General features: G+C 45.7%; 1 protein-coding gene across 1 annotated transcript in view; it reads right to left on the bottom strand.

Moving 5' to 3' along the window:
• Nucleotides 1-23,183, bottom strand: part of PLPPR1 (phospholipid phosphatase related 1) — a 112,708-nt gene extending 89,525 nt beyond the window's left edge. Inside the window, exon 1 of the mRNA XM_035097401.2 lies at nt 22,809-23,183. The gene's annotated coding sequence lies outside the window, so the exon portion shown is untranslated. The remainder of the gene's footprint in view (nt 1-22,808) is intronic.
• Nucleotides 23,184-24,801: the final 1,618 nt, after the last annotated feature.

Raw genomic sequence — 24,801 nt, 5'->3', positions numbered from 1 at the left:
TGGATAAAGAACCTTCTGCAAACCCCTATTGTAATGTCTTCATCTCTGCTCTCGCTGTTATCACACTCACATTGTCTCCAGCTTGCTTGGCCAGGAATTAAGCTCTGTGTACTCTCTCTGTCTCTCTAGCTGATATTACAGCACATTGACAACAAAGCTGGGTAAATATACAGAGAAATCTCTCTCTATGGAAGGAGGGTTGCAGGGGTATTAACATTCAGACAGCACTGGGATGTTTGAAAAGGAGTCCTCCTTCCACTAAGAATAAACAGCATCCAATAAAAATGTACAGCTTGTCAGTTCAAGCCCTCCGCTTTCCCTAACTGGAGGGAATACTCTTTGATATATGTATACCCGTTGGGTTGAAGTCTTGAATGCAGATCAATAATCTAAAATCCAAAGTCTCAGGAAAGGTCGGAGAAAATGTTTCCCCTACCAAGCAATTAAACTGAGTTGGGCCTTTGACACAAGAGATGCACATGGAAGGGGGTTTCCGTTGTCTGTACAGTCATTTGAAATCAGCTGAAGTGCAATACAAAAGAGCTGAGCATTTGATAAAAAGCAAAGTTGGCAGTTTAATTAATTTCCCTGAAAGTTGTTTAAGTGCCTTTCAGGACTTCTGGCCGGAAAGCAATTACTGAAAAGGTTCGTGCAAGAAACGGATTAGCTGGTCCTGAAACGGCTTTGTCATGTTCTTCTGAGGATACTGTCCAGACTGCTTTTGAAAAGAGATACAGGTATGCTATAGATTTAGCATAGCGCTACAATCCAATGGGTATTGGCGAAGAGGCATTTTAAGTGAGTGGGTAAGGAGATAGACCCATCCTCAGCACACCTCCAAAACTCACCCAAGAGCCCATTCTTGCAGTAGAGTCAGAGTCAGTGGGAAGCATGCATTTCAGCTAGCCACCAAAAACCAGATATACCGTATTTTTAAATGTATAAGACTAGGTTATTTTATTAAAATATTATGCTACTGATATTGTCTGCAGCATTTTTGCGGGCGATTGGTGGGTGCTGCAAGGTCTTCTGGCTATTGGCTGCTGCAGCAATTGGGCGGGCGATTGGTGCTTGCTTTCGGCAAGTGTGCAGACGATTGGTAGCATTGCCGATGTACGTGTGATTGGCTGTTGCGTTCCTGCAGGTGAGCGATTTTTGCCCCCCCAAAAAAGTTCAGCAACTGTGGGCAATCTCCCCCCAAAAAAGCTCAACAACTCTGGGCAATCTCCCCCCATTTTCTCTATCTGGAGTCCCAAAAAAGACTTATACATTGGGGGCGTCTTATACATGGAAAAGTACGGTGATTTCGATGATCTCTTACCGAGATATAGTTGCATCTGCCTGTGTAACAATTAAAAACAGAGGACTAAATTGTACAGGAGGCAGGAACAACAGTCCCAGCAGCAGAGCTTATTGTCGGGGAGGTTGTTTTGTTTAGCAAATCCTGGGGAAAAAAGATCTACTAAGCTTGGCTGCGTCTCAACACGCATTCTCAAATTAAACCAAACACGCACACACTTGAGATAGCAGGTTTTGCATTGGGTGTGATGCAAGCCTGCGAAATGTCAGCAGCTTGAATCTTAAGGCTTACCCAAGTGTAGCTTCTTGCATTCTCCAGAGGAAATGCATGCCAGAATTCTACCGCCGATACTGTCAGCCAGCACCTTACGTACAAATGAACAATTCGCATTTGGGCGAGTGTGATCTCAAAGATATGAGACCAGTTCCCATGATTACTCTGTGTGTGCACACGACGGCTATAGGAAAAGCACTTGGAATGCCTGCCTTGCGTTGGCTCCCCGCCAGCGGCAGGCTGATGATGCATATTTGTTGTGAAGTGTGGGATTTAGCTTTTGGCACACAACCATAAACACTCGAAGAGAGATGCCCGTGGCAACATGCCCAAAGCTGGCAAATGCACATGACCAGCTCACCCAGGCCTGGGAACCAACAAAGGCAGGCTTTGTCTGTGGCTACCACATGCTCAGATTTACAGGGAGTATCACCAGACTTTGGGGTAGGGCTGTGTGTATACTGCAGCTTTGTACAAGTGCAGAAAATCTGCAGGGGGCAGCATGGGGTGCAGAGTCTTGACAAGCTCAGCTTCATTTTATTTGTTTAAAGAATGTATGCGCCTTGCCCTTCTGGATGGAAATTGTGTGAAAACGCCTGTTTACGCTTCAGAAATCAGAGGTGGTAGCTAGTGGCCAGAGTAGGGCTTTTATGTGCAGCAAGAAGAAGAAGAGTTTGGATTTGATACCCCGCTTGATCACTACCCTAAGGAGTCTCAAAGCGGCTAACATTCTCCTTTCCCTTCCTCTCCCACAACAAACACTCTGTGAGGTGAGTGGGGCTGAGATACTTCAGAGAAGTGTGACTAGACCAAGGTCACCCAGCAGTTGCATGTGGAGGAGCGGAGACGCGAACCCGATTCCCCAGATTACGAGTCTATCGCTCTTAACACCACACTGGCTCTCCACTGGCAAACCTCCTTTTTCTTCCTCATGACTAGCAAAACCACAATGTCTTCCACAAACAGTATACAAATGCAGCACAGACAAAATTGTGCAAAATAAAATATCTGCAAATTTGTAGTAATTTGCAGAATCAATACAGTCCTTAAATTTTGGCTCCTCGCGAGATGATTTTTTTTTAATAAAAAAATTGTACAAATCATGCTCAACTCCTGCCTTAGTCTTAGGTTTTAAAAGTTTTGTTGTAGATAATGCACTTGCTGTCAACCACACACTGCATCTCAAATCTACTGTAGTTCAAGGCTGTGTGTCACTTTCGAAGACAAGAAGAATGTCAACCAGGTATCACTAGCAAGAGTCAAATTTACCATGATGTACAAAGTGTTGCCTTGTACTTTATACTATTCTTCTGCTTCATTCTTCTGCCTTCATTATGCATTATGTTTTAAATTTCTGATGCCACCCCATCTGTGATCCCTCTTAGTGAGGAAGAATAGGTAAGAAATAAATATTGCCCATGTCTCCTGATTTTATTGTTTTTATCTTTTGGTAAACTTCTTGAGATGTTTTACAATTAAGTGGCATTGGTGTATACGGTAATTTTTATGAATTAACATAAGGAAATAAACTATTGAATAAATAAATAATAGACAGACAGACAAGATGAAAACTCCAGGTGTGGGGGATCTTTGGCGCTCCAGATATGGAAACGTGGAAATGACTGAGTTCACCTGTCATTCATCCTTGGTGTACGGTAAACAGAGAAGCGGCCATGATATCTTTAGGGAGTGGGAACTGACTTAAAATACAGCCAGCCAGAAGAGCAGAATATTTCAAGGGTTGAGTAGGTGGGTGGACGATACAAGAGTTTAAGAACCCAAGGAGAGCTCAGCTAGATTCAGGCTAAAGGCCCATTTAGCCTAACACTCTGCTCTCACGGTGGCCAACCAGATGCCCATGGCAAGACCCAAGGAAGTGATTCTGCTTAAAGACTTTATCGAAGCCTCATGAACCGACTGGGCAAATGTGGGGAAGGGTCTGATTTATATACACTTCAGCCAGTCCCTGGCGACACCCACCTAGTGCATGATTGGGTGCTTTGCGCCAGGCAGCGAATCGCAATGCAGGCTTCAAAAGGCCTTGTGATGCGGACTCAAGCTCAGAGCAGCAGGCACTAAGGGGAAAAACACAACACCAAACACCCACAAGCAGAACCTGGGTACAAAAGTACTTGCTGATTCCTAGCTGCTGGTGTTCAAAGGCATATTTCCGACAGTTTCTGTAGCTGAATGTTTTAGGTCTAACTTTCCATGTGTATATTGGCAGCTATGAAAATGTAGTTTATGGGCCACTGTGAGATGTTCCACTTCGGTGATACCCATCAAGAAGTCACAAGTGAGCCCTGCAACAAAATGTTGCAATATGAAGTGATCCTGCTCAGGATATCGCCCAGACACACCCTTTTCCGGGATATTTAAATCTATTTCTTTTCACACCCACCTCAGTTTTCACCCCCAGTTAGACAACATTCTGTGTCCCCTAAGCTCTTTGGGTCTCCTCCCCAAAATACTATAGAGTGGAACCTCGGTTTTCAAACGTAATCCATTCCGGAAGACCGTTTGACTTCTGAAACGCTCAAAAACCAAAAACTGAAAGCAGAAGCCTCAATAAAATAGGGAAACCCAAAACACAATCCACGGGGCATGTTCTGCTTCCAAAAATTGTTCGAAAACGGAAACATTTACTTCTGTGTTTTTAGTGTTTGAAAGCAGAAACATTTGTCAATGGAGACGTTCGACAACTGAGGTTCCACTGTATTTTGTAATTCTGCTAACCCTTGTGTTCTCCCAAAGCTTGCTGATACCTCCCTCTTGTGTGTTATGGTTGCCATTTGGCTAAATAAAGATCCACACTCAGAGAAGGAGTGTGGTTTTGATGCATAGGATTCCTGGGGCAACCATTGCCTGTACGGAAGAATGTAAAGAGTTCAGAAGTGTGTGCTCTCTGGCCAACAATCAGGAGTAAGCAATCTTCTCCCTTCTCGGTCTGGATATCATTCCTCTCAAATGTCTTTCCTGTTGAAAAAGGACCATCCAGGCCATGTTTCTTACATCATCACGTTTAACATCTTTGCCCCTGAGAGACTACTCTTATTATTTCGATCATTGTTTCATTATGAATCGGCTTTTATGTAAATTGACGTCAGTTTACACTCATAAAAGAAAAGAAAAGAAAAAACCCAGCTAAAAATAGGGTTTAAAACAATACAGAAGACTATACAGCTAAATATAGGTTTAGAAATGAACGCACCCAGCGTTTTTATCTGGCTGGAAATGCTTGTCAAAACAAGGATGTCTTCAATTGTTTCTGGAAAGTACAAATGATGGATGTTCAACATAAATCAACAGAGATGCTGTTCCACAAAACGGGCAGCTACACTGAAAGCCACACTGTCTCAAGTTGTTGTGGAACAGGCTTCTGATATTTTAGGGAGAGTCCTGCAGAATGCAGGTAACCTGATCTCAGGTTGTATATGCTAGTAAAGGTAAAGGTACCCCTGACCGTTAGGTCCAGTCGCAGACGACTCTGGGGTTGCGCGCTCATCTCGCTCTATAGGCTGAGGGAGCTGGCGTTTGTACGCAGACAGTTTTTCCGGGTCATGTGGCCAGCATAACTAAGCTGCTTTTGGCGAACCAGAGCAGCACGGAAACGCCGCTTACCTTCCTGCCAGAGCGATACCTATTTATCTACTTGCACTTTGACATGCTTTCAAACTGCTAGGTTGGCAGGAGCTGGGACCGAGCAACAGGAGCTCACCCCATCGCGGGGATTCGAACCACCGACCTTCTGATCGGCAAGCCCTAGGCTCTGTGGTGCCACCCGCGTCCCTGTATATGCTAGTACTATGCCAAAACCGTGAACTTGGCCCAGAAGCAGATTGGTAGCCAGTGCAAATGATGGTTTGCCCACAAGCAGCCAAACCACTGGCACTCTGCAATAGCTAAAGCCCAGGGAAACAATACCACCATAACTTCCAGCAATTGAAGATCTACATCCATATATCAGTGCTATATATATGTTACCTTTCTCTCATGAGCGAAGCTGGGCTTTCTATAAAAGCAATTTACTTTCATTTTCTATTTATTAAATTTGTATACTGCCCTTCACCCAAAGATCCTCGGGCGGTTCACAACAGAAAAATGCAAAATGAGAATGCAAGATTATCATTCTCATTTCTTAAATTTGTATACCGCCCTATACCCGCAGGTCTCAGGATAAAATCACAATATAAAAAACACAAAATACATAATAAAAACAAAAAGAAGTGCAACCCAATAACCCCTCCCCCAACACATTCTAAAAGGGCATTCAACCCTCCCAAAATAATGGTCAACCTTTATCAGATATTCGGGGGAGCGGGGAGGAAGCACCCACCTCCCAAATACATTTTTCATCCAGCGCAGAAAGCAATGTTTTGCATTTTGGTTTCTAACCACCCCAGGGAGAGTTCCTTAGATTGATTACTACTCCATCATTTGCACATATGGGTCTGCCCAGGAGCAACATCTTGGGTTGGTTAGGCAATAAGAATAATGATGGAGCTCTTTGCTTATACGGGAGATGATCAAAAACTCTGGCAGCCTGCATTTCCCCACCCCACCCCCTTCCCAAGTAATTATAATCTCCAGCCTTTTGCCGCATATTGTTCTTAGCATAGCGCGCAAGATCTCAGCTGCACACAGGGCAAATCAGAAACTGTAATGAGATAGCGCATCAGACTTTTCAATATAAATGTGTCGGCTCTCGCCGTAAAGGACCATCGGAATGAAGAAAATTACCTCGTCTCTCCAGGGAGGGCCCCGGAAGACAGAATAAATATATGGCATGCATTTGTGAAAAGTCATATACACATTTAAGGATATCACATGAACCTGAGTAGTATTTTCCCCCAGAGGAGGCACATCTGCAAGCTTTGTTGTTATTGTTGACAATGAGGCCTCGTGAACAAACCGTCCAGTCTCTCAATCTTTACGAAGCGATGGAAAATCAGGTATATGCAAGCATTTGTTGCTGTTGCTGTTACACCGAGCAGGCATTCAGCAGCATAAAATTGGTGAGTGTGTGCGATGGACCATGGCCATTAAACAGCAATCAATTATTTTGGGCAAGACCAGAGCTTGACATTATAATGTATACTTGCCTCAAAATGGAAAGAAGCAGAAGTCCCAGCAAAGGAAGAATGGATACAAAAACTTATGGAATATGCAGAAATGGAGAAACATGCCGGAAGAATAAGAAATCAAGATAACAAACTTTTAATAAAATAATAGAAATGGTTTATTGAATATTTACAGATAAATTGTAAGCAGATAAAAACGTTGGAAGTATTATTGTAATTTCCTGCAGTTTCATAAGGGTATATATTTAAAGAAGATGAATAAATGAGCAAATTAGGTTAATCTGGATATGCGGAAGGTATTAAAAATAAATTTAAAAAGGTAAAGGGACCCCTGACCATTAGGTCCAGTCGTGACCGACTCTGGGGTTGCGCGCTCATCTCGCATTATTGGCCGAGGGAGCCGGCGTATAGCTTCCAGGTCATGTGGCCAGCATGACAAAGCCGCTTCTGGCAAACCAGAGCAGCACATGGAAACGCCGTTTACCTTCCCGCTGTAGCGGTTCCTATTTATCTACTTGCATTTTGACGTGCTTTCGAACTGCTAGGTTGGCAGGAGCTGGGACCAAGCAGCGGCAGCTCACCCCGTCACAGGGATTCGAACCGCCGACCTTCTGATCAGCAAGCCCTAGGCTCAGTGGTTTAACCCACAGCGCCACCTGGGTCCCGCAAAAAGAGGGGGAAGAAGTTTTGAAATGTCAAAATGATTGTAAAATTAGTGAAATGTATAAACTTGAAAAAAAAAATTTGCAAAGCAGCTTACACACAGCGCCCGTGACAACAACAACAACAACAAAGGCATTATAGTGTATGCAGGGGTGAGGAACTTTCTTCAGGTCAAAGGCCATATTCCGTTCTGGGCAACCTTCGAAGGGTCACATGCCCATACCTTTCAAGCGTTCCGATTTTCTGGAACATTCCTGGAATCACAGAATCCATCCCAGCTTCTGATTTGATCCTGGAATGTCCCTCCCCCCCCCCTCCAGCACTGCCACTGAGATCAAGGAGGAGGAAGAACAGTGTTGGAATCTCAGATATATTAGCTAGGTGCCAAATGGTTCCATAAACCAGGGCTACAGTCACCTAAAAGGAATGCCAAGTTGCCATTTCGGGGGGCAGACGGCTTGAGAGTTGTGTTTTTCAATACGGCTTTTTGGTTCCTGCAACTCATTCTGGTTGTGCAGATAAAATATATAATAAACAGAATTCTACAGGATAGTGGTGTCAGTGTATGAAATCAGACCAGATCCAAGGATCCCAAGGCATACACCTCCAGATGGTGGAGACATCCTGGCACCCAGGCATCTTCACTTGGTCGCAAGTGGCTGATGGCTCTTCAAATGGCTCTGACAACAGCAGAGGGACAGGAGACAGGAAGGAGGAAGTGAGCGGAGTGGGCCAGGGCTCAGGCAGCATACAAGAGCACTACTTGCAGCCGGTGATACCAGCAAGGAAGGAGGGGCCAGCAGAGAGTTCTAGCAGGGAAACAGCAGAGGGGCATCCTTTCAAATTCACCCTGGAACTGAGGCGATCAGCAGCTCGCAAACGCAGGGGGAGGAGATTTGGGGTCCCCAAACTACTCTGCTGGGAGGGGGAGCCGAAAAGCGCCATTGGGAGAATCTGATGATACTGAGTAGACATGTTTTCATGAAGCTCCTGCACTGTAAATAACTTTCACAATAAAAGTATTAAAGACAAGATGGTTTGGAGTGTCGTTGCTCGAGGGTAGCCAGCAACCCTCCCTGAAAGGAGGAGACTTAGGCAGGGACCTTCAGCCCTCACAACTGCCTCACTGGGGCCAAGACCTAATGGGAAGAGTTAGAATCATAGAATCTAAAGAGCCAGAAGGGACCCACGGGTCATCTAGTCCAACCCCCTGCAATGCTGGGCTCACTAGTGGGGTGTTTTTGGTTTTTTTTTTGTATTGCTGACCTACACCTGACTCTTGACAGGTATATACATATTGCGCCCATACATAAACTACACATGCAGCACACAAACACAGCCATGCAGGCACACAGCACCCCCCATACACACATAAACATGCAGTTATACATTCATACATGCACAGACACAGACACACAACCAGCATTCCTCCCCCCCCACATCCAGGCTGAGGAATTTTATCTTAGCACAAAGCACCACAGAGCTAAAATCAGATATAAAGATGGTAGAAATGATGCTTTTTAGAGCTAAAGGATTTATCTCCAATCGTAGTATTGTGGTGCTGAGATCGGAGATAAAAGTTCTATTTGTCTGCTCTTTAAAGAGAAGACCAAGGGATGTTTTGTGTACATCAGGTGATAAAAACACAGACAGAAAGCTCTATATCCTGATCAGATCAGGAGACATAGTTGTGGGGGCTGATGGGTCACTTCCCACGTCTAAGTGGGCCGGATGTGGTCTATGACAACTTACAAACGTTCTGACATCACAACACTGTGATGCTCTCAGTTTCCAATAATGATGATGATGATGATGATAATAATAATAATAATTTATTATTTATACCTCGCCCATCTGGCTGGGTTTCCCCAGCCACGCTGGGCGGCTTCCAACAGAAATATTAAAACACACTAATTTCTTAAAGATTAAAAGCTTCCCTAAACAGGGCCGCCTTCAGATGTCCTCTAAAAGTCTGGTAGTTATTTTTCTTTTTGACATCTGGTGGGAGGGCGTTCCACAGAGTGGGTGCCACTACCGAGAAGGCTCTCTGCCTGGTTCTCTGTAACTTGGCTTCTCGCAGCAAGGGAACCGCCAGAAGGCCCTCGGCACTGGCAGAGCGATGGAGGTGGAGACGCTCCTTCAGGTATACTGGGCCGAGGCCGTTTAGGGCTTTAAAGGTCAGCACCAACACTTTGAATTGTGCTCGGAAACGTACTGGGAGCAACATCAGCTGCAACTTGAGGGATATGGGATAAATCCACCAAGTTGTGAAAGCACAATATGAATAAGTTGCGCTAGGCATTTCAAAGTGGGAGAAGAAACACACTGCCCCCATTCTGAGTGACAGCCATACATATATAATAATGTCCACGTCTGGCTTAAGGGTGAATATAGACAATATAGATTCACATAAAATGATAGATTCCCCCCCCCCCAAGCCTAATTGCAGAAGTGGGGGCACCATGTTGGCAACCCATGATGTAACTGCTTCATAAGTTGGGCTACACAAACACATTCTGCAAAGCAGTGAGGATGGCAACCATCATCTAACAGAATATTACAAACCACTGTCTTATCAAGTCATCACACACATACACAATGGCAAGTTACCAGTTGGTAAATAGTTGCCTGTATCCTCCTGTGGTAAGCCAGCTATTTGTAATGCCTTGCCAAGTTTTGAGGATTTTTTTTTACCATGCATCTTCATACTATCGTAACTCTGGGGAACCAGTGGAGCAATGCTGTCCTCATCACATGACAGGACGTTACAGGCAATCTGCCTGGTGACAAGTGTTTACATGCCCACTGTCATCCCAGTTGGTTAATACAAAGTTGCCTGGGCACTGAGACCAGAGGTCCTCCTCCTGCAAGCACCCCCACCACTTAATAGGTGTTCTGTGCCCTACACAAACTTCTATCAAAACTCATTTATCAAGTTTCAATCTACCTACCACCTCCTGTTTATGATGCATGTTAATCCTTAAAAAGTAGCAGAATGCTGGATTCTCAGTATTCAGCACAAACAACAGTTCTGCATCTATCTTAAGCGAGTCGGCAAACCAAAGTCTGCTATCACTTGAACCTTGTAGGGTGAATGTGTTTTCATCATTACTTACTTGCACATTTGTTATTCAGGGCCAACGTACACGATCATTTTATATGATAGAAGCTACATTTCACCCCATGATAAACAGCAACTATCAACTCATTGCTTCGTTTTGCAAAAGCATTACCCTAAATGCATTACCATGGATTGCTCTTCCTTATCACATCCCGGCTGGCCTCTTTTTATTTTGGTAGCGAGCCGGCACAATAAAAAGAGAATGATCTATGATAGCAGATCCACCGTGATAACAACCTGACACAATCAAGCAATAAAATGATAGCCGCCGTTTATCATGCAGAAAAGGGGAAATGCCATCACATAAAACAGATTAGGAAAATGAGCACTCCATTCCCAGCTAACAAAGACAAAAATCCCAATTCCAACTGTACCTTTCTAAGCTCTTATGCTACGCTCCCCCCCCCCACCAATCCCCTAGCCATGGCAGTGCACAAGCATCCATTCAGTGCTATTTTTCTAGAAAAAAGAGGTGCCAAAAATTACAATGAACACCTCCTTTGTTCTCTTTGAATGGCAATAGTACTCACCTGAGAGGCACAGGAATTGAGTTCCAGCAAATTCTAGCTGAAAGAAACCTTTGCATCTCTCTCATGTTCACAACTAGGGTTGCCAGATGCAATAGAGGACAGGACTTCTGTGCCTTTAATTGCCCTGCTCTCTTTTGAGTCTGGAAACCTTAAAGCACGGGTGTCAAGCACAAGGCCCGCGGGCCAAATGCGGCCCGCCAGACCTTGTCATGTGGCCCGCTCGCCGCTTTCCCTCCTCCTGCTGCTTGCTGCAGAGGCGCTTCCCTGTAATGCCTGCAATGCCCTGCAGGGGGCACAGGGCCACGCAGGCGGGGAAGCGGTGGAACCTGAGCATGCGCGCCCAGCTCCTTCCGAGGCGATGAGCTGCAGCAGCGGCGGTGGCGCCCCGACTGAGGCGCGGCTTCGCAAGGCTCTCCCATCACTGCCTGCTCGCCCCTCCCTCTCTCCTTACGTGTCCACGCCGGGGATTGGCTGGGCGGCCACCTCGTCCCAGAATGCAGTGCATGGCGCGTCATTGAAGAGAGAACGCGGCCAAAGTTCTGATGGTGAGGGCAGCGGCAAGCGGCGCGGGCAGGCTGGGCGGCCGAGGGCGCGGCAGGGAGCCCCAAGTTTATCCCTCTGGGCGGCTAGCGGGAGAGAGACGCCACGAGTACCCATTATTCTTCCCAGGGGGAAGGCTCCCTTGCGGGCTGCTTCCTCGGGGAGGGACTCCGCGGGGCTGCGTCTCCCTCCGCACGGTGCCGTGGAAATCTTGCCGCTACCCTCTTTTCCCCTCCGAAGCTGCAGCCCCGGACACACTGACTATGGGAGGTGGGTGGCAGGCCCACAGGATCAGGTCTCAAGCGGGAATCTGAGATACATGAAGTATCGTCTGATTTTTAAGCTAGGGGAGATTTTTGTAAAAATGGGACACAATCCAACAAAAGTTCTGCAGTTCCATACCTCATGGATTTCCATGCTGTTTAATGTGTTTCTCTCTCATTGAAATCAGTGAGATGCAAGTGTCCTTCAGTTTGGCTGGATCATGCTCATATTTTCCTAAAGCATCATTCTTTAATTTTAAGGGCAGCAGTTAATTTTAATGTAATTTATGGTTGTGCTTTTGTAGGATTATTTGTTTGAAATGAGATTACTCTTTTGTAATATTTTATGCATTGGGCAAATTTTTATTCTTTCAATTCTTTTAAAATATCCACAATGTAGATGTTTGTACATTTGAATATCTACTTGCCATTATTCTGATTATGTTTCTGCTTTCAGAGCTAGTTATTACTTACATTATTACAAAAAACAGTAATAATTGAATGCAGTGACAATAATTTATGATAATAAAGAGTGGACACATAGTCCTACAGATACAACCGGCCCTTTGAGGGTGACCAAACTGCTGATGCGGCCCCCGATGAATTTGAGTTTGACACCCCTGCCTTAAAGAGAAACCAGCAGACCCTTTGTTTAATTTCCAAGCAAAGGGTCTGCTGGTTTCTCTTTAAGGTTTCCAGACTCAAAAGAGAGCAGGGCAATTAAAGGCACAGAAGTCCTGTCCTCTATTGAGTCAGGCAACCCTATTCACAACTTCAGCAACAGACAACATCATTGAACAAAGTGTTGTTGTTGTTGTTGTTGTTGTTGTTGTTGTTGTTGTTGTTGTTGTTGTACCACCCCCCTTTATCTGAAGATCTCGTGGCAGTTTACAAGATAAAAATACAGGATAAAAACACAAAACCAAAACAAAGCAAGGACCCCTCCTCCAATTAAAAGGTTGCAGAATATAAAGTTTACAATATCATAGATTGTACAATAATAAAGGGTGGTGCTGTGGTTTAAACCCCAAGCCTAGGGCTTGCTGATCAGAAGGTCGGCGGTTCGAATCCCAGCGATGGGGTGAGCTCCCGTTGCTCGGTCCCAGCTCCTGCCAACCTAGCAGTTTGAAAGCACATCAAAGTGCAAGTAGATAAATAGGTACCACTACAGCGGGAAGGTAAACGGCGCTTCTGTGTGCTGCTCTGGTTCGCCAGAAGAGGCTTTGTCATGCTGGCCACGTGACCTGGAAGCTGTGCGCCGGCTCCCTTGGCTAGTAACGCGAGATGAGCACCGCAACCCCAGAGTCGGTCACGGCTGGACCTAATGGTGTGTGGGGGGGCCCCCTTTACCTTTACCTACAATAATAAAATATTATAGGCCTGGTTGAAGAGTAATGCTTTCACCTGGTGCCTAAAGCTGTATAATGAAGGCACCAGACAAACATCTGTGGGGAGAGTATTTCACGAGTGGGGAACCACCGCAGAAAAGGCCCGTTCTCATGTTGTCACCCTCCGGACCTCTCATGCAGAAGGCACACGAAGAAGGGCCTCAGCAGATGATTGCAGAGCAATGTAATATAATCATTGTCTAGTATAAGTAGATTGGAGTCATTGAGGAACCTCTCCCCTGGCTCAATCTGGTCAGGAGGCAAGAAATGAGCATCAGAGATCATGTAACATATTGGTAGAATATTATCTTGGAAGATGTTTAGCAGGGCCAGTTGTGGGATGACATCTAATACTTGCTTAGTTATTTTTCATATTTCTTGTATGATTGATATCCAGAAGAGTTGGCTTTCGGGTCATTCCCACCACATGGAGGTATGTGCCTGTGGAGGTGCATCCACTCCAGCATTTCCGTGAGGTTCCTGGGAGTATTAGTGCTAGTTTCCGTGGTGTTAGGTGACATCTGTGAGTGAGTTTCAGAGTGAGTTCGTTTCTTTTCGCTGATATGGATTTAAAGGGGGGGTTTAGACCACATTCTGGTCCAATGAGTGGGGTGAATCTCATAGCCAATGTCGTTCTCCCATTGTTTTTTGATTACGTCGAGGGGGTTGGTGGGATTTTGGAGCAGTATTTTGTATACTGTGGATACCAGCCCTTTGCCGTGTCCCTTTGTTAATAGGAAGAGATGTTGGTAGAATATTAAATTCTATTAGAATTCTATTAGAATATTAAATTCTATTAGAATATTCTGGTAGAATATTAAATTCTACCAACGGCTTAATTTTTAACACACTGTGAGCCCTATCTCTTCCGGCGTAACTGGCTACAACTTGAATGGCTTAGATGGAGGTGTTGCTGGAGTTGCGTATACATACTGCAGAATTTATATCGAGCCTTTTCTAATATGCTTCCCTCCAAGGTGCTCCCTTATCAAAACCTGAACCCTTTCCTAATGCAATGAGTGGAAGCCTAGTTGATTAAAAAAATGATAATGTGGGAGGGGAGAGGCCAAATTTATTGAATTTCCCTTCTTCGGTGCCTTTGTGCTGTGTGGAGATTGCCAGCAGTTTTTCCATCTGGTCGCTTGCTCTCTCTGCCCACTGCTTCTCTAAGCAGGGAAATAGGTAGGTGGGGAATGTGTCTCGTGCATTCTCAAAAATACAGGAGCACATAATGAAACAAACTGATTTTTAACATTTATTTAAAGAAAAGGAAAAAGCCATACCATCAGTCTTAAGTCAGCTGGCCCCAGGGGAAATGGCAAAGAACCTATTAGGGAAGAAGGAAAATTCAATGCCCAATAATCCTTCTGAAGTTTTATCAAATTCTGCTAGGGAGTCTCCTATGATTCTCAGGTCAGACAGGGCAAGGCAGCTGGGAATCTAGGAAGCCAAACTTCCAAGATAGCACGACTGGGTCCCCCCCCCCGTCCAATTTAAAGCAAAGAGAGGATTCTCTGTTTTACAGGTGATTGACGCGTGCAACAATATTATAGAGCTGCACAGTTGATAACCACAAAGCAAAACCCCTGCACAAAAAGTAGCACAACAAAATGTGCACTGGGTTCATTAATGTAGCATTAAATCAGAAGGAAGGAAGGAAGGAAGGAAGGAGGGAGGGAGGGAGGGAGGGAGGGAGGGAGGGAGGGAGGGAGGGAGGGAGGGAAAGAAAGAAAGAAAGAAAGAAAGAAAGAAAGAAAGAAAGAAAGAAAGAAAGAAAGAAAGGGCTAAGAAGTGGCCTGGAAAAGGCAATGGCTGGTTAGCTGGAATCCTGGACATACATACATAAATACATGTACATACATACATAATTTAATTTGTAGGTAGCCTTTCCATAGTTAAAAAGATGCTCAATGCAGCTTGCGACATGGAAAAAACTACACAATTGCAAAGATAGCAATTATAAATGATAAATAAAACATCAAAAGTGCACAACCAAATGGAAACAATGTCCAATGTCCACATAAACAATGTCCACATAAATCATGGCAACATCTAAAATAAAGATACAAAAAAATTAATACAGTATAACTAACAGCAACAATGACCCGTCCCAACAAATACCCCTAAACAGTACCCCAGCCCAAGAGTCTGTTCAGCAGCCTCAGCTTTTGTAGCCAGGTGGGGAAAGGCCTGGAAGTCAAGGAGCAGGTCTTCTAGGACTCTCAGCCAAGATGGTCTCCACACTTCATTTCACAATGCAACATTATGTTGCAGTTCCCACTTGTACTCACGATCCGTTAGGTGCTTATATCTTCAAGATTTCCAGCCACTCCACAATTCTGCAAACCTGAAGGTTCCCCCTATCATGCTGACAACTCCCTCTTATTTCACGGTAGCACTATGCTTGGCTAGACAGTGTTTGGAATTGCCAGATTAAGAAATGGGGTCGATAATGGGAGGTTTCATATCTAAATAAAATAAAACATAAAAATCTATTTGTATTCTCTTGCCAAATGGTGCTTAGTAACTACTGGTTTGGAGAACAGTGAATGCAGAATCTTGAAATACTTCCAGTCCCTAGAGGTTCACTACTAGAACACAGACACCTTTGGGTTACAGTCTGTTCACGCTATATACAGTGGTACCTTGGTTTAAGAACAGCTTAGTTTATGAACAACTTGGATTAAGAACACTGCAAACCTGGAAGTAGGTGTTTTGGTTTGTGAACTTTGCCTTGGAAGCAGAACACGTTCTGCTTCCTGTTGAGTGTGTTCCATTTATACAGTAAATCGAGTCCCCCACTGCTATGGGAAAGCATGCCTTGATTTAAGAATGCTTTGGTTTAAGAACGGATTAAGTTCGTAAACCAAGGTACCAATGTATTCTGTTTCTGAACTTCAGGAAGAGTGCCTGTCATCACATAGTCAAGTCAGTAGAACCCACACTCAAGAGGAAAGGTAGCACCGGACTTGGGACGAACCCCAAGGCTTTATGGATCTTCTTTACAAAAAAAAAAAAAGGATCCATAAGAGAGAGACCTCCAAAAAGTCTGATAAGATCTCTGTTGCATGGAATGCAGAGACTGAGAGGGGAAGGTGTGACTGGAATACAATGGTTGGAAAGGTAGGAGGAAAAAAAAGACAGATATAAAAATGAGACAGAGAACACCATTTCACTATGCAGATATGTAATTTCCTGGTTCATACTGAGAAGCCATTTTTATATGTCCCCAAGGATGGGAGGAGAGCTGCTTAGAGAAATCAATGGAGAACTCCAAGGCTTTAATGTAATGAAACTGAGCACCAGTTGGGTATCCCCAAGCCCACCTCCAGAAAACAGCAAAAGGTTAACCTGAAAGAGAATACTTCCTGCTCTTTCTAACTAAGTTGTTATTTAGTGCGAAACGTTTTTTCATGACCCTGCTAAAGCAAATTCCAATGCAAATTCAGCTCATTGCCCCCATACCTCAAGGTGAAAGGGATTGTGACTAGGAAAAATTATTACACTGAATATTGAAGGCAAGGCTTGAAGTGGTGTTCAAAAACCTTGCAGTGTTGACCATTTTGGATTATTAGAGGTTGAGGGACTGCAACAGCCCCCCAATTAGACCCAGCACTTTTATTCCCAGATTGCAGGCAGGGCTGAAAGTCTGCACTACTTTCATTTCTCATTTGTTCTGAGAAACGAATGGGTACAAGGAAGGAGAGAGTATTTTTCCCTTCCTCCCTCTTGCAGCGAGACTCTGTTGCTGAGAAAATAGGTCATGTTTATTGCCTGCAAAGAGACACATCAAATTGTTTTACATCAGCTCCCTCAAAACAAGGAAGATCAACACATCTCTTAAAAAGGTATGGGCCTTTCCAAAGCTCTAGCCAAGTTTTCCAAGTGACAGGACTCTGCCCTACTGCTCATATTGTTGCTGCAATGCCTTTTAGATAAATGTGTGTTTCAGTTTGTGGGAGTGGTACCCCCCCCCCATTAGTGGAGTCTAGTCTACCTCAGTATTCTTCAGCCTTGGGCCGCTATATGTTGATGGACTACAAATCCCATCATCCTATACCATTCACTAAAATGGCTGTGGATGATGGGAGTTGTAGTCCAGCAAGGGTGAATCCAGAACACTGGTCTATCCTGCAAATCTCAAGGATATATGGAGACCAGGAAGACATAAAGACAGCAGCTGCAGGCAAAATCAGGGGTGGGGAATCTCTACCTCCAGATACTGTTGCACTACAGCTCTCATTCTCTCTCACCGTTGGCAATGCTAGATGGAGCCAATGAGAGTTTGACTCCAACAGCATCTAGAGGGCCACACAGCAAAGCATGGGCTCCCAAGAGCACAACATCCCAAGCCACTCCTCCACCAGACAGCTCTGTCATCCAAACTGTTAATTTTAATCCACATCCCAAATTGGCTCCCATTTCTGTAGAAATTTTACAGTTTCCTTATATGCCAGGACTGGGAAGAGGAGATGTCGCAAGCTGAACAGGTAACAAGGCTTAGTGAGTTGGGAAAGTTAGCGGCAGGCTGGTGAAGAGTCACCGGTGTCTCCCACTCTTGTACAGACAAGCTATTCCCCCCCCCCCCGGGCCCCTCGCCTTGTCTCCCAGAACTAGAAGAGGCATGAAAAGAGCAGTGGAGAGATTGGCTGCACACAAGTGCAGTCTCTGATTGTTTGGAAATAGCCCTGCGAGGAAGAACAATAGGAATGAGCTGCTCTGATCATTTGGCCTGACACTCAACCCTGATCATGTTTTTGCTTATAAAAAGTTATTCCCACCTTTGAATGTGTGATTATAGACTAGCACATTCCTGTGACAACAGGCCTGGAGGGATACATCTAGCCCCCTAGTCTGAGGTCCCCCACCTGTGTGTTAAGACACAGAATAAGATGTGAGAATAATCTCCAGTGTGGTGTAGTGGTTAAGAGCGGTAGACTCATAATCTGGGGAACCGGGTTCGCGTCTCCGCTCCTCCACATGCAGCTGCTGGGTGACCTTGGGCTGGTCACACTTCTCTGAAGTCTCTCAGCCCCACTCACCTCACAGAGTGTTTGTTGTGGGAGAGGAAGGGAAAGGAGAATGTTAGCCGCTTTGAGACTCCTTTGGGTAGTGATAAAGCGGGATATCAAATCCAAATCCAAACTCTTCTTCTTCCCACTACAAGACTGGTAGAGTTTAAGGAGATTTATAGCTTTTCCATATCCACATTTTATGCCTCCTCATTCTTCTCCTATAGAAACTTTAGTACACTAACTGTTTTACTTCTATACCATCCACAATGCCACCACTACAACTGAATAACTCCCATTTCGCTCTCAGCTGACCCTCCCAATGATCCACAATGCTGAGGAAGGGATTGTTCAATTCCACACCCTTTTGCATGAGAGTGTTGGGCTAGGAACTGACAGGCCAGGGTTCAAACCTCCACTCAGACACAAAGCTCACTGGGTGGTCTTTGGGCCAGTCACTGTATCTCAGGCTAAGATACCTCATGGGGTTGTTGTGAGAATAAATCGGAGAGGAGAACCATGTACACCATGGTCCTCAGAGGAAAAGTGGGATATAAACATAGGAATAACTTCTTCTTCTTTGGCGATCACTCATAGCTGAGTAAGATTGTCTTCCATAAACATGGTTTTAACAATGAGTCCGTAAGTGACTGTGGAGGCCAATTCTGGATCCACACGTTCTTCCACAGTGGGGACATAGGTTTCCGGGTGGGAGTTGATCATGGTGTGGATTTGCCAAGTGTGCCTTCCTCTGAGCACATTTCTCCCTTGCGTCCTGAGATTGAGTTTCTTCAAAGCCCATGACACCTTTGGTTAAAGGCTGTTCTCCAACTGGAGTGCTCGCAGGCCAGTGTTTCCCAGTTGCCAATGTTTATACTACATTTTTTAAAGATTTGCCTTGAGACAGTCTTTAAACCTCTTTTGCTGACCACCAGCATTACGTTTTCCATTTTTAATTTATAACAACAACGACCGCTCCAAGCGGGAAGGTAAACAGCGTTTCCGTGCGTTGCTCTGGTTTGCCAGAAGCGGCTTTGTCATGCTGGCCACATGACCTGGAAGCTGTACGCCGGCTCCCTCGGCCAATAATGTGAGATGAGCGCCGCAACCCCAGAGTCGGTCACGGCTGGACCTAATGGTCAGGGGTCCCTTTACCTTTTACTAATAAAGTACTAATAAAGGAGTATAAAGAATACACCAACACAACTATTAAAGTCTGAAACAACATCAGTATTTACTCCACAGCTGGGGAAATATTCACCCTTGGTATTTAGTAGTTTCCTCCAGTATTGCTTGGATTACCCTGTTGTAGCCAAATCTAGGAGCTGATTCACATTCTCACTTTTTTCTTGCTTTCCTTCCACTGGACATACTTTCTAAGGTGTTTTAACAGCAAGAGGGGTCAAACTTGTATTTGCAAACACTTATATGAAATGTGCCCAAGACAGCCAGGACCAGCTTTCTGTCAAATTCTATGACACACCCAAGTTTGCTATTAGATTGTGTGAGAACAGGTCTTGAATTCAGCCAGTATTCAACAGCGACTTCCAAAGCAAAATATTTCCCCACGTGGCACTCTCCAGATGCTAGAAACTGCAATTCCCATCGTCTGTGACCACTGGTCATGCTGGCTGGTGCTGATGGGAGCTGGTCTACAACATCTGAAGGACACCTCATTGGTTTAACCTGGTTTATTATATTGATATGGAGGCCTGGATGGCAAAAGACTGTAAACAGGGGGTGGGGTGAAGGGAAAGTGAAGTTGTGACTGTAAGGATGGGTTAATAGGATTATAACTGGACTGCTGACTATGGAACTTGCTGGATTGGTGGGGTGGAGCCGGTACTCGGGGGGTGTAAGGTTAGTTTGGGAATAGTTATAGGTTTAAAAAGTGAATTGATTCTGGAAAAAGGTGAAAATATGGAGGCCTATAGAGGGGGTAAAAATTAGGCACGGGAAGAAAAAATGGGAGTTTGATTTTTCAGTGATTGGACATTAGGCGAAAATGATAATAGTTAGTTTAAAAGTGGTATAAGATATAAAGGTGTATGTTATAAAATATGAACTATGAAACTGTTGAAGATGATAAATAAGGGAGGAAAACCGGGGAAGGGGGGAGGGTGGGGAAGCCCACAAAATATGGTTTAACAATTATGAATTTAACAATTATGATGAATTTTTCTATTTTTTGTTTTTGTCTTTTTTCCTTTTTGTCTTTTTTTTTCTTCTCTTTTTTCTCTTTTTCTCTTTTTGTATTTTCTTTTTTTTTTGGTATGACAATAGATGGTTGGATGGATGAACTCCTGCGTACTGCCCTGGTTCACTGGAGCTCCCTGGTGGCAGGGGGGGGGCTTCGGGGGCAGGGGAGGGGGAGGAGGACAGAAATCCAATCATAAAATGGACCACTTCTGACTGTTCACCTGCGTGGGATACTTCTGTGGCAGGGGAGGACCCATGGAGGGGGATGGGAAGAAGGTGGAAAAGGTGTTCATGTATGTACCATTCTTTGTAATTTGTAAAATCAATAAAAATTATGTTTAAAAAAAAAACCTGGTTTATTATTTATTACACTTATGAATATACCACCTTTTTCTGAAAGCAGTTCAAGGGTGGTGTTCATGGTTCTCTACCCCACAATTTATTCACACAACAACTTAGGCTAGGCTGAGAATAGTGACTGGTGCAAGGTCACCCAGTGAGCTTCATGACTGAGTGAGGATTCTAACCCTGGTTTCCAGGGTCTTAGTCTAACACTCTAACCCAGGTGTTGACAACCTAAGGCCCCTGGGCCACCAGCGGCCCATGGGGGTTGTTTAACTGCCCCACGAGCCAGCCCCGAACCGAGCCGTGCGCTCGGCGAGTCCCCACGTGCTGCGCTAAACCAGCGCAGCGCGGGCCCTCGCTTTTGCGGTGCCAGAAGTCGTGTCTGCGCGGAGGCAGATGTCAGAAATCGCAGGCGCGTGCACAATCCGGCCCACAGAGGGATCTCCGCTGGAGTGAACTGGCCCAGGCAAGGTAAACCTTGCCGACCCCTGCAGCACACTGGCTCGTGAACCAAGGTTCAGTCTCCAAGTCTGTTCTTTTACAGCTAGGAAACCGTAACCAGAGGAGCAAGAGATTTCAGGGCAGAGGCCACAACTCTGAAGCTACGTAGCATGGTTGGAGACAGCTGTCATTATAGGATTGATGCCCTTGCACTTGGGCCACCACAGCTTGTTTTCTTAAAGAATGAAATTCTCCATGGGAACATAGTGTTAAAAAAATTCACCAAACAGTTTTCCTGCTGGTATTCATCAGAAGGAAATGGATGGACTTTTGTGTGTGTGTGTGTTTTTTCAATCCCTAGGAATTCAGCTGGATTGATCCCAGAAAATATGCCAAGAAATGACACAAATCCACAATGCTGCCTTTCCCTGTGTCTATTGATACCATGAACTCCACCTTGGCTGACTGTCATGCCCAGCTAATGAGGAACCTCCAAAAGAGCAAGGACCACAAACCTTTCCTTTCACAAGCAGGACCCTGCATCATAGCTGCCAAGTTCTCCCTTTTTTAAAGGGAAAATCCCTTATGCTGAATAGGCTTCCTCGCGAGAAAAGGGAAAACTTGGCAGCTATGCCCTGCATGGACCACTTTTCATCTGCTGATACCACAGGGCGGAGCCTCTCCACAGCAGCTTAACACATAAACCGAATCTCTATTTGCAGGCTGTGTCTGATGAGAGAACCTTCCAACCAGCCTAATGTCAAGTAAAGGGACATGGACACACACTGCCAAGGACAGGTTTCCAAAACTGGACTTAGCAGAACGCCGTCATAGAGACATACCCAACTCCTGGAACAGATCTGCGGCAAAAGCCAAAACTTTACTAATATGCAGATTTCTTCGACCCCCCCCCCCCATTCTAAGCACACTTTTCGACTGCTTCTCATTTAAACCCCATTCCATCTTGAAGCAACCTTTTCACAGCAGGTGTATTTCCATCTCCCATCTCAGTGTGGGGAGGCCAACTCCGCGCAACAAAGAAATCACAGGAGCGAGCCCCATAAGCATTCAGGTAGACAGAGAGAGAGAGAAAGTCACCTTCGCTGGGATGTGATCATGTGCGGCCCTCGCTCCAAAGCCACGGGGCGCGCACGCATTGTGAACCACATCCCGACAGACCCACAACCACACTCCCGAGCATGGCAAACGCCTCCATGCGCCCCGAGTGCTGCTGCGCACGCCCACTTACACAATCCCTCGCGGTGCCCTCCTACTACTCTAGAGGGAGGGGGAATCAATTTCACACACACACACACACACACACTTAAAATATCCTATACTTGCTCTGTAGACGCCAACAAGTGCTCTTTGTGTCGCCCTCCTTTCTGGGTTCCTAAACTTGGGGAAAAATAAAACTTTCCTAGTGGGACTGGAGAAGGAAAAAAATGCCCAGCAAACACACACGACATGAACACACAACACGGAGCCAGCTCCTGCGCTGAAAAGCCCTCCTTACATTTCCATGACTCCTTCCTAGCGATCTTCCACCATAAGCCACCACCACCTCCTCTCTCATTCCGCAGCCGATACCCCGAGGTTCCCGGGGAAAAAATCCCCCTCCCCACGATCCAACCGCCCGTCCTCTGCCTCACCTCGTTCTCCCTCCGTCCGCCTCTCCGTGGCACCGCTATCCGAGCTAGGAGTAGCAAGATCCACGCAAGCTGCCGCCCGGAGACACCCTCTCCATCCAATGCATTATGATCTCGGTGTGTGCAGATAGACAGTATATTATCTTGACGCGCGTGTGTGCGCGAGAGAGAGAGAGGGAGAGAGAGCCGAGTTCTTTGGATTGAGGACGCCGCTAGTATTCCGTCCACCAGGTCTTGGATCTTCTATTTCTTTCGCAGGATGAGAAATAGCGAGCGAGGGAAGGAAAGGGGCTTGATGGGGAGGGTGGGAGGAGGAGATCGGCGGTGCGGCTGAGGGGGAGGAGAAGGGGGTTCGCGCAGGCGCAGCCAGGGGACCCTAAGCGCCCGCTCGGGCGTGCGTCGTAGCTCTGTTGCGCTTCCCACCTCCTGTGTCCTGGAAGCAGGGGAGCCGCGGCCCTATAGGGGAAGGGGGCGTGGCGTCGTGCGCCAAGGCTGGAGGGTCTCGTCTGGGTTCCTCCACGCCTGGATCTCGCTCGCTCCTTAGCATCGCCTTGTGCACTGGGGAGTCACCTCCAGCGCTTTTCTTTTTCTCTCCCTCCCCCGCTTCCTTTTGTGCCAAGCGATGCGCTCTCCCCTTTCTCACCTGCTTCCAGGACTTCCCACCCCCATTTGGTAAGGATGCGCGCGACCCTTTCCGGGGAACTGAAATCCCCTCTTGCCTTGGTTTTATTCAAAGAGAAATCAGGAGGGAGAGAGCTGTTTCTAAGCGCACGGCACGGCTCAGCGTAAGATTCCGGTTCCGGCTATAGCATATCTTCCTATAGAAAGCATTTACAGTATTTAAAGGGGTGGGTGGGTGAAGGTCAACCCTTCAGTGGCGATTGAGAAAGGTTGCTTCCAATTGCTCCCTTCTGGGTCCGGTTTTAAGGCCAAACCAGAGGCGCGTACAATGCATCAATTCGCTTTGGAGGAAAGTAGGTTGGGCATTGCGCAGCTCGGGCTTCTCCAGGGAAAGGCACGTGGGAAGAGTGAATTATGGAGCTTTGTGTGAGCACTTGTTTCTTGGACCGCTAACCTGCGCTGCACAGAAACGCCACATTATCGTGGCTGGCACGGAGGTTTGTAGTCTCTCATCGTGAAGAGTGACAGCGTAGGTTTGCACCTCTCCCCCTTTAGTCGCTTTCACAAAGGGGTCTTTAACCTTTTCCGCAAAAGGTTCTTTAAGCCCTCCCCCCCCACCCCCCCACCCCCGCTCAGCACCAACCGCGGCACAAGCTTGGGTAGAATTCTTGCAAAGGATATTTACACATTTTTCTCCATTTGGATTTCTCTCTAGACTCGGAGGTTCCTCCCTGCATGAAGTTGTTGCAAAAGTGTTTTTTAATTTTCTCCAAGAAGGAACAGCAAGACACACACACACACACATCCCTGCATAGTTGGTGACCCTGAGGAATCATCTGAGCCAGATCCTCATGCCCAGTACCAGAGGTCTCTATCAGATTCCTAGGTTCCTGCCTTGCTCTTGCACCCCGTTTGTTTCATTTCATTTCACGTTTATTTTGCACAACAAAATACATGACAAAAATCACACATGTTCCAATCCAATATAGCAGGCATGTCCAACTCCCAAGAGGCTGTGATTTACTCCCACTATATATATAAAAAAACCTGGCAGTGATCTACCCGTTGGATCGACCAAAGTTTTTCTTTGGGGGGGGGGAATCGATCAGGATACTGCGATCAACCAGGGACGCTCCGCAATTGACTGGTAGATCACAATCGACCAGTTGGACATGCTTGCAATACAGAAAAAGTCCTAATAAAAGACTTGTTTACCCCCCAGAGCCACAGGAGCAGAAGATTGTGAGCCAGGCATGATCTTCAGGGGTGTCTATGAATTGCCCAGCTAGCTGCCCATGAAGCTAGCTACTCAGGAGGAGGAGGAAATGTATGCAGCAGCTTCCAGTTCCTATATAAGGTCTTGGACAGAGTTGCA

This window comes from Zootoca vivipara, chromosome 16 (genome assembly GCF_963506605.1).
Source record: "Zootoca vivipara chromosome 16, rZooViv1.1, whole genome shotgun sequence".
In the NCBI taxonomy this organism is placed as follows: Eukaryota; Metazoa; Chordata; class Lepidosauria; order Squamata; family Lacertidae; genus Zootoca; species Zootoca vivipara.
The sequence above is the reverse complement of the archived record's forward strand: the minus strand, read 5'-3'. Positions and strand labels throughout refer to the sequence as shown.